We start from the raw sequence: 14,254 nt of genomic DNA, 5'->3' as shown, positions 1-14,254 counted from the left end.
AGTTTGATCAAAAGAAAAATCATTACTTTCTTCAACAATCTCTCTGTTCTCCCAATCCAACACTGTCCCCTCCCTGCTTGTCTCTGCTCCGACTGCAGCAATGATGCCCCACTACAGGGAAATGTAACCACTGCAGCCAATCACTGGCTACAGTGGTGCTCCACTAAAGCCAGGCATTGAATGCAGGAATCACATTGCTGCAACGGTGATCGGTAATCGGTGAGGATTGCTTTCAGTTTCTTATATAAGTTCTTCAATCATTGGAAAAAATCTTTGCTTAGAAAACCCCTTATCAAACCCTGTTACTGCACCTGGTGTTTATTCAAGTGTTTCACGGTTGAAGGATATTCTATTTTTGTACTTTGTTTTTTAACACGTGTTTTGATATATAATATGACCTAGCTGGTGGAATCACATTTGGTTATGGCTGCAAACATATTGGTGGGCCAAAATTCGGCTTTTGAGCTTTTTATTTATTTTTTAAAGGGAACCTGTCAGCAGGATTGTCCCCCTATTTTATATATATATCTTATATGTATATCTTATTGTCTGGGGGGGGGATTACATCCATCATGCAGATGCCAGTGGCGACAACTGCGCTGTAGCTAACATGATTGGATCTATAATATTCATATATTCATTTTACTTAGTGATATAAATTTTTTGAGAAAAAAAAATATATATAATCCTCGAAATGGCGCCGATGCAGTAAAATAATTTGAAACCCGATAGATGCTACTGCGCAGGCATCACCGCCAACTTGGTGGAGAAAATTTATTTTTCTTCTAGCAAAATGGTGCCGGTGGTGGCACCTGTGCAGATGGATCTATCGCGTTCTGAATTATCGTACTGTGCAAACACAGCCGGCACCATTTTGAGGAAGAAATTATTCTTCTCTAGAAATCACTAAATAAAATGAATATGTGGATATTATAGATCCAATCATGCTACATGATAAATGTAATTTTTTCCCAAATGTACAGTATGTAAAATAGGGGGCAGGTCAGTGAGGAATCAGTGACCTGTCAGAAGCCATACAGATGAATACCTAATCAGAGCACCACATGAAGACCCCCCACAGGCCGCCCCAGAGCATGAGCGTATCATTAACTGAAAATAAAGATTAAACAACAACCACAAGATGGATTTCATTAACCAAGGTATTACTTTATATTATTTCAATCAGTATAATGGCACTGACCTGTCACTCTGTCTGTAGGTTACTGTGCACAATCCTGCTGACAGGTTCCTTTTACTATATTTGACTAATTTGTTTTATTTTTTACTTTTTGTGCTTTGCCTTGTTCACCTGAAGGTCGGACAAAATTATATAGGGACATCATTTATTAATACAGCAAATATTTTCCCTGCAAGAGAAACCATCATAACTGTTCCAGTTTCATGTGAAAACAGACATGCTGATGCGAGTGATCAATCAGGGCTGTTCGGGGTCTAGCTAGACTTAGAACATGAAAGATAATAAATTAATAATAAATTTTATTTTTATAGCGTCGACATATTCCGCAGCACTTTACATTTCAGAGGGGATTTGTACAGACAATAGACAATACATCATAACAATAATCACATACAGTAGATTATAACAAATACCAAGAGGAGTGAGGGCCCTGCTCGCAAGCTTACAGTCTATGAGGAAAGAGGTAGACACGAAAGGTGGGTGGTAACAGTTGCCCTGATTGTATGGACCAGCCATAATGTTAAGTGTGTAACAGTACAGACACAGAGGGCTAATGGATGCATAAAGCATGTGGGAACATGATGCTGGGAACCTGGTTATGGTAAAACTTTTGGCTCTGCCACACAGGGATAGGTTAGGTTAATGTGTTGAGGCGATAGGCCAGTCTGAATAAATGCGTTTTCAGGACACGCTTAAAATTGTGGGGATTGGGGACTAATCGTATTGACCTGGGAAGTGCATTCCAAAGAATTGGCGCGGCACGTGTAAAGTCTTGGAGACGGGAGTGGGAGGTTCTGACTATTGAGGATACTAACCTCAGGTCATCAGCAGAACGGAGGGCGCGGGTAGGGTGGTATACTGAAACAAGGGAGGAGATGTAGGGTGGTGCTGAGCCATGGAGGGCTTTGTGGGTGAGGGTAATAAGTTTATACTGAATTCTGGAGTGGATGGGTAGCCAGTGTAATGACTGGCACAAGGTAGAGGCATCGGTGTAACGATTGGTGAGGAATATGATCCTGGCTGCAGCATTCAAGACAGATTGGAGAGGGGAGAGTTTTGTAAGAGGGAGACCGATTAGAAGAGAGTTACAATAGTCGAGACGAGAATGAATAAGAGAAACAGTAAGAGTTTTTGCAGAGTCAAAAGTAAGAAAAGGTCGAATTCTAGAAATGTTTTTGAGGTGCAGATGACAAGAGCGAGCCAGTGATCGAATGTGGGGGGCAAAGGAAAGCTCGGAATCAAGTATGACCCCAAGACAGCGGGCATGTTGCTGGGGAGTAATAGTAGAACCACAGACGGAAATGGCAATGTCGGGTGTAGGTACATTAGTAGCGGGAGGAAACACAAGGAGTTCAGTCTTTGACAGGTTCAGTTTCAGATATAGTGAGGACATGATATTAGACACAGCGTTTAGACAATCGCCAGTGTTTTCTAGAAAGGCTGGCGTGATGTCAGGAGAAGAAGCGTATAATTGGGTGTCATCAGCATAGAGATGGTACTGGAAACCAAATCTACTGATTGTTTGACCAATAGGGGCAGTGTACAAGGAGAAGAGGAGGGGGCCTAGAACCGATCCTTGAGGAACCCCAACAGTAAGGGGAAGGTGAGAGGAGGAGGAACCGGCAAAAGAAACAGTAAAGGAGCGGTTGGAGAGATAGGAGGAGAACCAGGAGAGAACGGTGTCCTTGAGGCCAATGGAATGGAGCATAGTGAGGAGGAGCTGATGATCCACAGTGTCGAATGCTGCAGAGAGATCCAAGAGAATTAGCATGGAGTAATGACCATTTGATTTAGATGTTAGCAGATCATTAGAGACTTTAGTGAGGGCAGTTTCAGTGGAGTGTAAAGAGCGGAAACCGGATTGGAGAGGGTCGAGAACAGAGTTTTCTGATGTTTGAAACCGGCCCAATTATGGACCGTCAGTCTACTGAAACAAACACGACTGTCACATATCTATTTACGAGGCTGTTGAGTACAGGTCAGCAAACTTGCAGTCAGTCTGTTTATCCTGGTCCGTACACAGACTGTGAAAGATGGAAATGGATGTGTGCAACTTGCAGGCTTGGACATTTCACAATTTTTCTGAAAATTAAAGACGTTGCCCACTACTTTTTCATTCATGCCCTAGTCTTAGGATAGGCCATCAATGTCTGATTGGAGGTGCTGACTGCCAGGCTTCTGTCAAAGATCAGCTGGTATCGGTGCCAGTGGCCAGAAGTACTTACTTGCGGAGCATGGCCATCTACTTTTAGTGCTTGCTACTGCACATCTGCATCCATTTAAATGAATAGGAGGTGGATATGTAGTACCCCGCGGCAGACACTACAAGTAGACGGTCAAGCTCTGCAAGAACTTCCGGCCGCCGCTACCGGCATCAAAAATGGCTGATTGGCGGAGGTGCTGAGTGCTGGACTCTGGCCGATTAGACAAAAGTAGTGTACTAACTCTTTAAATAACCACCAAGACCAATAGAAGCCGTGGTGTTCTCAGACTTGTGGATACATAGATCAAGAAGGCAGAAAAGGTAGAAACCCATTTCTCCCTCCTCTAATTGGCTCCTTGGCACAAAACCTGCGGCTGCACAATCCTCTGTACACCGACTGCCTTTCAACAATACACAATAAATGTCACTTAGCTGCCAAATACAAGTAATATTTAAGGGGTTAACCATGCCACCTGACAGGGCATCATTGTGGCCATTATTGGGAATGGAAATACCTCTCAGTGCTGTGACTATTTCCTTTTCGAACAGTGGTGATGTCTCTCTTGACCTGAGGTACCTTTCCACTTCATGTCCCCAGAGTGAATGTTCTCACCTAATGTAATATAGAAACAGAAAAAAAACATTAAGGCTGTTGTCGGGATAATGCAGCAAAACGAATACTTTTATGCAAAGTATACATATAGGTAGCGGCAGGTCATCAACAGTATCTTCTCAAACAAGGCCTGCGGCAATCAGATGATTAATGTTCCAGCTAACCCCATAATAACTTTTCAGAAGCCCTAATGAATTATTTCCTAGCTGCGCAGTGGGCTAACATTTAGGCCGGGATCACACTAACCGACGCAAAATACGGTCAGTATTTTACATGCGTAATACGGATGAATGACCCCTAAATAGTGCTCCGTATGTCATCCATAATCAAGGTGTGGTCACGTATTTTGCGCATGTAAGCATCCGTATGTAATCCGTATGGCATCCATACGGCGAGATTTTCTCGCAGGCTTGCAAAATGGACATATAATGGAGCCCTATGACAGGGTTTCTAAACAGAAACGAAAGAATAGATATAGACACATAGAATACATTATATATATATATATATATATATATATATATAATGTATTCTATGTGTCTATATCTATTCATTCATCTCTTTATTAAAACTGTCAGTGTGAGTTTACTGTATAGCGCACTGAATTGCCGGCTTTGCTAAAAGACACCTGGTGCGTATTTCTCGCAAGTCACATGTGTGGTCTGTGTGTAATCTGTATTTTTTGCGCACCCATAGACTTGCATTGGCGTATTACGGCCATAGTACGCTGACAATCGCAGCATGCTGCGATTGGCACGGACCGTAGAATACGGATGAGAAATATACGGCTGGTGCGAGTGACCCCATAGAGAATCATTTGTCCGTGTCTAATGCGTGCTTTTAGCGCCTCTCACTCGGCCATATTCCTCGCCAGTGTGACCCCGGCCTTAGAAAGAGGATTCTGCCCAATAGTGGAAAACACAGATGCCTGCCGATTACCAGATATTTAGCAATTACACTCATTGAGCGAAAATGCTTAAGTATACATTCATTTGTGGAACTAGCACTTCTAGCTCTGCTCACGAGAGGATGGTGGTGGCTGGAGCATTAAATAATCACATTGTTTTTTGTTTTTTTACTTTCTTCAAAACAAATGGAGAGAGGTAAATAACCTTGTGGCAATTAGCCAGTTTTTGGTTAATGGTTATGTTACATGAAGACAACCCTGGACCGTATGCCCCCTTCTATGAGTAGAGTAAAGACTATAAGAACAGTATAAGAACAGCTGGTGGGCTAAGGCTGTGTGCCCACGTAAGCGGTTTTTTCGCATTTAAGCGTTTTTACCGGCAAAAACGCTTAAAAATCGCATAAAAGAAGCATCCCATTCATTTTAATGCATTTTGCACTTTTTGTGTATATTGATGCATTTTTCCACGAAAAAAAACTCTTTGCGGTAAAAAACGCAGCATGCTCATTAATTTTGCGGAAAAGTCTGCGTTTTTAGCTATTTTCTGTGTGTCTGGGGACGCGCAGAAAAACGCATCAAAACGCGCAGTTTTTCCGCAAAACCGCGCTAGAAAAAAAAGGCATGGAAAAAAAAGCATGTTTTCTGGGAAGGAGTCCGGTTTTGATGCAGAAATTTTCTGCATACGTGGGCACATAGCCTTAAACTGTCTTTCTATTATATAAAGGTTAATCATTTAAGTAACCGCCATGTTATACTACATTTGCCCTGCATCAAAATGCCTCAATGACTATGGTTGCATTTGGCTAAGTCAGCTGATTGCCAGGGGTGTCGAAAGCAGCATGATATGGAAGATTTACAGTTGAAAATATTTTTAATAAATATACTATGAAAAAAAAAATCAGTTTAAAAGTAGTCTTACCTCTGGTCCTGTCCTTTTGTCTCTACAAAGTCACTAACAGCAGACCTAAAATATGGTAAAAATAGAGAAAACAGTGAGAGAAGATAAAGGAGTCCAATATGGAAATCAAACATCACCATTTCCAAATGTATATACATTGCTTAAGGAGAAAACACATATATATATATATATATATACACACACACATCAAAAAATAATTGCTAACAGTACTTTGAACAGTACTTTGTCCACCCTTGCGCAAAATCAATTTCTTTACTACCCATTAAAGGTAGTAAAGGCAGAAATACACCTGCAATTAAAGCCCATATTTATTTTCACAACTTGTTATATTTTTATTTCCCAAAAATAAGTAAGACAAAATCCCTGAAAAGGCTGCAGGTTTTCTTTTCTGCTCTGTGTAATGTATTCTCATTCCCAGAATGCACTGTAGCTATAAGGGTGAGTGCACACAGTGCGGATTCAGCTGTGGATTTTTCCGCGTGGATTTGCAGGTAAAGCCGCAGGTAAAATGACCTGCGGACTTGTCTGCGGATTCCGCCTGCGTTTTGACACCTGGACAATGGAACAGGTGTCAAACCGCAGCGGAATCTGCAGAAAGAATTATCATGCTGCAGATTTAGGCTGTGTGCCCACGTTGTGTTTTTTTAAGCGTTTCCGCAGCGTTTGTGCCGGCTCAGACGCTGCAGAAACTCTTAAAAGAAGCTTCACATTAAATTGCATGCGTTTTTGGCTTTTTGTGCCAATGCATGCGTTTTTAAACGCTCAGGAATCGCTTAGCGGATAAAAACACAGCATGCTCATTAATTTCCGCATTGCTGAGCGCTTTTAGCCTTTTCCAGTGTTCCCAGAAAACGCACGGAAAAAACGCGTCAAAACACGCGTTTTTTGTGCAAAAAAAGCACGCAGAAATAAAACGCGCGTTTTCTGAGAAGGGGATCAGTTTCCTGAGCGTTTAAAAACGCTAACGTGGGCACATAGCCTTAAAACCGCGGAAAAATCCGCAGCATGTGCACTCCGTTTTTTAAAAGCCATTGGATAACATTGTACTGTACTCTGCTTGCAGATCTGCAGCGGATCGGCAGAGGCAAATCCGCACCGTGTGCACACAGATACGGCACCAAATATTGTGTTGTGACAGTCAATGTCCATATCCGCTTCCTCCTCTGCAGAGAATACCATGACCTACACAAAGGTTTGGTCAGGAACTCATCTTCTGAACAATTATGAAAATTATATCGCTACATAAAAAGGGGGATTGTTGAAACGAATTGTCAGAACGATCCCTCCACCTGTTATACGGGCAAGATAATGTCATCCACATCTTTACTTTTGCAACGTGTTGGTCCTGACTGAAAAATCGCTGTTTTAATTCATATGGAAATGAGGCTTAAAGAGCCCCTGTCACCAATTTGAGCGATAACTTTTCATTTAATAAGAGTGGGTGATTTTCCTAAATATCACCAGTTAACAAAAAAGCTTAGGAGGATCTCCAGTGTCCCCCAAAAGGGCTGAACTTTCAAGCAAATATATGGGATCCTGGCATGCAACGTGAGATCCTGCAACCCATCGTGGCCGCTCTCACAGTGAAAAATCGCAGTCTCACTCTTCGCACAACTCGTCTGCATTCATTACTAAGTGGCAACGGTGTTATGTTACTGTCTAGCAACAACTTAGTAAAGTACAGTGTAGTGCTAAGAGCGAGCTTGTGCTCTTTCACTGACAGAACAGCAATGGAGGGATGCAGGATCTCACACGCAGAAACTTGAGCCAAAAGATTGCTAGAAAGTCGGTGCCCCTTCAGGGAACATTAAAGGCACCTCTGAGTGGTTCTACTACTATAGAATATTCAGACAAATCACCAATGTGGGGCTGCCCACTCCCTTATTAAATAGAAGGCCAGCCCCAGAGTGGTGATGGGTGTCCTTTGAGTGTTGAAGCGCTTCCAGGCCTCTGCCTCCCTGGCTCTTTTCCCTACTTGATAGCCCACTGGCTGTGCAGTCAAAGCACTGAGCTGTCAGTCAAGCAGAGGCAGGTGGGGATAAGCCCACCTGAAAAAGTCCACGGAGGCAGCGGCCAGGGAAGTGCTTTGACACTTGCCAAACTTAAAAGGGCTGTAGAAATAAAGTACACTTCAAAATGATAGACTGTCGAATTGGAGGTGTTAAAAATATGTTCCTGTGCTGAGGTCATCTTATATATGTGCCCCTGCTGTGTACTGTGTAATGGACAGGAACATGGTCTGATCATACCACAGCTCCTGCACGCCAAAGACAGAATACAGACAGGACTGAACGGGATCACAGCTGCTTTGTGTGAGTTAAAACATGTTTAAAAACAGGGCAGTGAAATGTTTTACCTCACAGAAAGACTCAGCGGTGATCCCCTGCTGTCTTCCTGTCGGTATCTTCTCTTTGGCTTCCTCCCCTGCTCAGTAGCTGTGGTATGGTCAGACAATGTCCCTGTACGGTCAGACACAGCCATTACACAGCACACAGCAGGGGCACATTCATAAGATTATCTCAGCACACGGACATTATTCTAAACACATTCCACTGTGAAAGTTACTTTATTCTAACATCCATTGATTAAAATGTACCGTACTTTGTGGGAAAACCCCTTTCAGCCTTAAGTATGAATTATAACAGCATTTTGTTTCAGTCAGGGAGCAACGTATTGCACAAGTAAAGGTGCGAATGAGGTTAACAAGACCACATAACCAGTTTGGGGAGTGGATCATTGTGATAGATTCCCTGCACCGCTGCCTACAATGAAGTGGCCAGTTTTTGCTTTTATTTTAATCCAGTTGCTTAGCTAAGTATTCAGCTTTCTTTTTTTCCCCCTTTCTTAAATCCGCCATACGGGTCCAGAAATCAGGGCCTTTTTATTTAGTGCTAAGTCTGTAAAAACGGAGCCTTGTGAATAATGCACATCATCTTAAAGCCCTGAGAAACAGCCCCTTGCTAAAGACCATTTAGCACTAAATAACAATGAAACCTGCACGGTGAACACAGAACACTTGGAGAAGCAGCAGGAATACAACAGTGCCAGATCTGGTTCTGGACACACGGACAGTATTGGGTGACTTTTTTACCTCAGTATTTCGAAGACAAAGTGGAACAATCAGAGGACAAGTAGAATAGAAGTCACCATTTCTGGATTTTTCTCCCACTCCTGGTTTTGGCTTACAAATACTGAGGTAAAAACCTGATCAAAACTGAACGTGGTCCAAGGTAAATGATACACACTTATTATCACCAGGGCTGCGGAGTCAGAGACAGATTTGGGTGCAGTTGGTAGAAAAATACCAACTCCAGCTATAGAAAAAAAAGTCAACCTAAACCAACGATGGTACCACTGAACTGGAATAAATGTGTTATTCCTAATTACTGGCCACACTGGAACCAGTCAGGAGGGAAAATCAGGGATTATCAGTGACACAACTGTTCTCAAAAATCCAGACCTAATGGATTTTTTTGTCAAAACTAATTTTGACAACACAGGCCACATAGTAAGACTCGTGCAACTTGGGGTTTTTTTCTGTATTTTCACAGCCAAATCGAACCCGATCCCGAAGTAACTGAGTCCCTGGTCATGTTTTATCATCTATGATGGATCCTATATATTAGCGGTTTTATGCTTCTCCACTTTTCACATCCACTCCTGATTTTGGCATTAAATCTGTAATGTGTGAATGAGGCCTAACAACAGTGGTAGTCTGGGACAGTGTTTGTTAACTCTTTAATGGGCAGTAATCCCTTCATAACTAGGAGGGCTCCTCATGCATCCGGACACATACACGCCACGGCGGCTGCGGATAGACTGGCACCACAGGACTGGTATTGGGGATTATTTGTATGTCTGTTGGGGGCAGAGCAATAATGAGGCCGGTGAGGTGTACAGGGGGAGATGGCCCAGCTCACATCAGTACACACCTCCATAGACTGGCATATGGGGCCCTGAGAGCAGAGAGTGTGGGGCCAGTAATGGTGGGCTCCCTGTATGGCAGCTCTGGCTTTTGTCTGCAGCAGTACAATGGATTATCCGGTGAGGCACGGCAGCATTACAGCCACCCAGCACAGGCAGACGGCAGCAGAGGCCCAGGCGGGGCATGTACTGGGCACCTGCATGCACTGGGTACGGGGCACACGGCTGCCCATTGTTGCAGGGGTCGGGTGCTGGGTGTGAGGGCCTGTCTGGGAAGTGGTGAGTGCAGGAAGGGCGTACTGAACGGAAACACACTCACCCCCGGGACACACCACTGCCCAGCGCCTCACACCGCTCCGCACTTCCCGGGGCCTGCCCCATAACCCTCCGCGTTAACGGGGAAGAAGGCACAGAAAACCCCTCCAGCACAGCCAATCAGAACACAGCACCGCAAATAGAGCTCGGGACGCTGCAAAAGTTAAGATTTGCGCATGCGCCAAAAGAAAAGGAAATCCGGCGGCACGGGCCGGATAACTCGTCGATTGGCTCAGGAGCTCTCCAAATCTCCGCCCCGATCCCCTCAGAGTCCCTAGTGGTTGCCAGGCAACAACGACCAGCTGCTGTAGGCTGCAGTTAGCTTGTACGCATGCGCTACAGAGCGAAATTGTCCAACGACTACATTTCCCGTCTGTCTTTGCGCATCGTTTGAAATCTCTACCTTGTAGAAAGTCTGGCGCTTGTCTGCAGTTGTCTGTGTTTCATACTGTGATTGAACATTGCAATGTGCTTTACTGGTGCAGATTCTCTAACGGGAATTCCACAACAAATACATGAGGTTTGATTTCACGACAGGCTATTTATTTTTTTAGCTGTATTTTCTGCTGCAGAAATCCAAAGCTGACCCTCAGGTTTTTGTCATGGATTTGCTCACAGATCTGTCATACAATCGGCAGGATATAAGTAACCACTTATTTCTGTGGTGGCAACAAAAAACAGCCCAGAAAAAGTCCAATGCATGTGAGCGGGGTTGCAGAAACCCTAGTTTCAGCCATGAAATGCCATTTCATCTTGTAGACTGTGAGCCCTCGCGGGCAGGGTCCTCTCTCCTGTACCAGTCCTGACTTAGATTACTGTACTTGTATTATTATGTATACCCCCCTCACATGTAACGCGCCATGGAATAAATGGCGCTATAATATAATTTCATCCAGATTTAGATGCAGAATTCGCACTGAAATCTGTGAGAATTCCGACACGTGAATGTAATTTTGAAGTAAATACACACAAAACAAATGTGGATTTTTCATTCAAATATGTGCACAGAAAATATGTGTAAAATTCCAGTAACAGCCCTGGAGATGGAATCTAGAGAAATCTCATCCATTTTTTATTTCGTTTGTATAGAAATTAACCTGCGGTGCACCCGTCAACTTAGATTTTCACCATGCATTTTTCATCGTTCAATATAAAGGGGTGAATTCTGTGACATCCACACGTTACAGAAAATCTGGTAATCCCAGCAATGAACCACGACATGACTGCTGCAGGTGAATAGCGCCTTGGGTGGACCACAGTAGCCATCTTCCCCGTCCTGGGAATCCTTCCCCTGCTTTTCCTTATTTCTTCTCTTCTTTTTCCCTTTACTACAGTACAATAGATTTTCTCCTTGTGTTTTTCTTTTTGACTGGTCAGCGTTACCTTGACTTTGTGTTAGGGAGGATGCACATGGAGCGTATCTGTTGCAGATTTTCTTCTCGGATTTGTCATAAAAAAAGTCATTTTAATCAATACCAGTTGAGTTAAAGAGCTTTTAAAAATCTCATCTTCACATTGCAGACATTTTTTCACACAAATTGACCCACTGTGCAGATTTTAATATGTGTTGCATGTGAATTATGGGTATGCAATTCATTATGGCTCCTCTTACAATGCATAGGGTGAAATTCTCAACAAATTCCCGGATGTATGGATTTTGATGTGGAAATGCTGCCGATATGCTGTAGAAAAGTAGAAAATCTGCATCAAATCCAAAACATGTGCAACTGGCTTTAATATATTTCTGTGCTGTTAAGGGATAAGCAAAACCCTAAATCGTAAAGGTAATCTGTCAGTAGGATCCTAAATTGACGCTGATCTGCATAAGGATCTGCCTCCAGAGATTATTTTAAATGAAAGGGGGCATTAACACAGTGTGAGACCTGTAATGACTGACAGTCTGCTCTCCTGTTCTACATGTCTCACACACTGGTGGCCGGCCAGTGCGTGTGGCTGACTACAGGCACGGCCTCACTCCATACAAATATATGGAAGCGAGGCATCACCCACTGGCCGAGGGTATGTGTAACTTATACATGCCCTCCGGTCCCAGGTTGGAAACTGGCGAATCCTCGCAGCACACAGTGCTCTGGCGGATTCATAAGTCTGCAGTCACACAGAGTGAGTGCAATCTTATTGATTTGGACCGGACAACCCCTTTAATCAGAGTGTGCTCCGAGTGTCATCCGATTTTCTCATACATGGAGAAATAAAAAAAAAAAGGCTCTAATCCTTTCCGACAGTCCGTGAAACTCGGGCCACACGTAGATGTAATCCAAGCGCAGTCTGATTTTTTTCATGGAATCATTGACTTATATTGCTGATTTTGATCTAATCTTTGGATTAAAATCAGAAAGGTCCTCGATATTTGTCACCGACCTCTCGGTCCGAGGAAGGAAATCAGAGATGTGGTCAGCCCCATAGACTATCACGGGTGCGAGACCTTAGTGGAAAACACGTATATCATGTGTACATGAGAATTGGACGTCTGAATCAGGCCTTAGGCTACACTCACACAGTATTTTGTAGGCAGGAGAATCCGTCAAGTTTTTTGAGGATTTTATTTTACTATAAGCTTTTCTTTCCAAGCAGTTCGGAAGAGGTTTTTGTAGAATTTTTCCCACGTTGCAGCCTTATAACATTGCAGTGTGATGTTTGGAGTAGATTCCACACGGCCTCCGTCCACCGGTTCAGCTCTTTTTCTGCATTCTCAAAACCTTGGAAAAAATTTGTCATGAATAACGAACACCAAAGTGGATTTTCTATTGGAATTTAAAGTACGAAGCGGATTGTGATGTGGATTTTGGATGGATCCGCTTAAATTGCACCTGTCACCTGTACAGTATTTGCCGCTATAAGATGCGGCCACCACCTTTCAGGGCTTATCTTCAGCATTCTAAATGCTGTAGATAAGCCCCGGTCTGACCTGAAACATAAGAAAAACAAGTTTTATTATACTCACCCGGGGGGCGGTCTGCTCCGATGGGTGTCACAGGTCCGGGTCCTCCCATCTTCTTGCGACGCCGTCCTCCTGCTTACTTCCTCGCTCCTGCGCAGGTGTACTTATCTGCCCTGTTGTTGGTATTAAGTTAGGTCCTGGCAACGAGAATCGCCTTACCATGGCTGCCAGGTACACATGAATTTGCCAATTTATGCTCTAAGCATTATCAGTTTTTCATATTTCTAGTGCAGTAATGCAATTCAATTTTCATATTTAATGTCTGCATACTATAGCGCTACAGTGTGCTGCCTTGTTTGTTTGTGTATGAGTTGGCGACTCTGGGTAGGCACCTGTTCATATCTAGTTCGTGTTTGGATGTGACGGTCAGTTTTTTGATTTGTATACAGGCATATAGGTCATAGGAAGCTGAATAACCTCTTAACGACAGCCGATACGCCTTTTAACGGCGGCAGTTAAAGGTACTTATGCCTCAGCACCGCTTTTTAACGATGCTGAGAAATAAGTATACAGACCCCAGAGAACATGTTTTGGGTCAGTTTTTACCGACCCCAGTGTTGTGGTCACTGTTATTAACGCAATAACAGTGACCACAAAAAAAAAAAGTCTGATTTCCCATTTAATTTTTCTCTCCTCTGATGTGCGATAGAAATGGGATCCCCCCCCCAGTACCTTCGGAGTTTCTGCAACCCCCCCGTGAAGTCCCCCGGGCCGCCGGCATCTTCTTCCTGGAAGATGGTGGGCGCATGCGCAGTGTGCCTGCTGAGATCTGCCGGCTGGCACCCGGCAACAATAGGAAATTTTTCCTATTGGTTCATTTTGATCACTGTGATAGATCCTATCACAGTGATCAAAATAAAAAAAATAGTAAATCAAACCCCACTTTATCACCCCTTTGGTTAGGTAAAACTAATAAAATATTGTTTTTTATCTATTAGGGTTAGAATTGGGCTAAATTTAGGGGTAGGGTTGGGCTAGGGTTAAGGTTGGGGTTAGGGTTGGGCTAAAGTTAGGGTTGTCGTTATGGCTGGGATTATGGTAGGATTGGGATTAGGGGTGTGTAAGGCTATGTGCACACGCTGCGGATTGGTCTGCGGATTTGTATCTGCGGAACCGCAGGAATAATGACCTGCGGTTTTACCTGTGGATTGGCCTGCGGTTTTCCCCTGTGGTTTATCACCTCTATAATGGAGGAGATGGTAAACCGCAGCAGAAT

General features: G+C 43.5%; 1 protein-coding gene across 3 annotated transcripts in view; it reads right to left on the bottom strand.

Annotated features, from left to right (window-relative positions):
• The window catches only part of ASB7 (ankyrin repeat and SOCS box containing 7), a 67,740-nt gene extending 57,462 nt beyond the window's left edge, over positions 1 to 10,278 (bottom strand). The window contains exons 1-4 of one of the 3 annotated variants that reach the window (XM_073568819.1): positions 10,084 to 10,278; positions 5,841 to 5,885; positions 3,917 to 4,014; positions 1,202 to 1,309 (exon numbers count right to left, since the gene is read on the bottom strand). The gene's annotated coding sequence lies outside the window, so the exon portion shown is untranslated. Of the gene's footprint in view, positions 1 to 1,201; positions 1,310 to 3,916; positions 4,015 to 5,840; positions 5,886 to 9,772 lie in introns of all 3 variants that reach the window. The other 2 variants (XM_073568818.1, XM_073568817.1) reach the window with 2 other exon arrangements.
• Positions 10,279 to 14,254: the final 3,976 nt, after the last annotated feature.

Source organism: Dendrobates tinctorius, unplaced genomic scaffold (assembly GCF_039654945.1).
Source record: "Dendrobates tinctorius isolate UK_male_01 unplaced genomic scaffold, ASM3965494v1 ptg000022l, whole genome shotgun sequence".
Taxonomy (NCBI): Eukaryota; Metazoa; Chordata; class Amphibia; order Anura; family Dendrobatidae; genus Dendrobates; species Dendrobates tinctorius.
This window is presented reverse-complemented; position numbering and strand designations above follow the sequence as displayed.